Source organism: Myotis davidii, unplaced genomic scaffold (genome assembly GCF_000327345.1).
Source record: "Myotis davidii unplaced genomic scaffold, ASM32734v1 scaffold1509, whole genome shotgun sequence".
Classification (NCBI taxonomy): domain Eukaryota; kingdom Metazoa; phylum Chordata; class Mammalia; order Chiroptera; family Vespertilionidae; genus Myotis; species Myotis davidii.
The window spans coordinates 668,628-669,338 of NW_006299480.1; the positions used below are offsets into that span (position 1 = coordinate 668,628).

Below are 711 nucleotides of genomic sequence, written 5' to 3' on the forward strand. Positions count from 1 at the left end.
CGGGCACCTGCGGGCCAGGAGCTGCCCGGGGCCGGGTGGGAGCTGTGGGCACAGGCAAGCACCGGGCCACGGTCTAGGCCACCTGCTCACGACGTGTGGGGCCTTCCAGAGCCGCTGCAGGTCCATCAGAGGCAGAGCCTCCCTTGTCCTGAAGGGCACCACGCTCAGTCTCGTGTCACCACGGATGTGGCCGTGTCCTGGGGCCAGCAGTGCTGCCCATCACCCAGGGACGGCCTCACACACGTGTCCTCGCCCCCTAGGTGTCCCCGGGCGTCATCGCCAACCCCTTTGCTGGCATCGGCCGCCGGAACAGCCTGGAGAGCGTCTCCTCCATCGACCGGGAGCTGAGCCCTGAAGGCCCCACCAAGGTCAGCGCCGCCTGCGGCCGGCAGCCCAGGGCCGGGGAGCCCGAGGCCGCAGGTCCTGACCACCGTCTGCTCTGACCCCAGGAGAAGGAGCTGCCTGGACAGACGCCGCAGTGGGGGCCGGAGACCACGGTGAGTGCTGGGCCGTTGCCACCTGCGCCCGGGCCCAGCTCTGAGCTCTGGCAACGGGTCCTCCCTGAGAGGGACACAGCCCAGGGGAGCGGGCAGCGTGTCCCAGACCCCGCTCCGCGGTCCTCAAAGCTGCCGCCCCGCGCTCCTTCCCAGACCCGGCCCCTCCTTAGCACTGTGTCCGCTCGCTCTCAGGGCTGCAGCCCAGGGAGCCTGA

General features: G+C 71.0%; 1 long non-coding RNA gene across 1 annotated transcript in view; it reads left to right on the forward strand.

Annotated features, from left to right (window-relative positions):
- The first annotated feature begins 34 nt into the window (after window positions 1-34).
- Window positions 35-711, forward strand: part of LOC102762415 — a 2,681-nt gene continuing 2,004 nt past the window's right edge. The window contains exons 1-2 of the long non-coding RNA XR_436258.2: window positions 35-368; window positions 450-497. This is a non-coding gene — a long non-coding RNA (uncharacterized LOC102762415). The remainder of the gene's footprint in view (window positions 369-449; window positions 498-711) is intronic.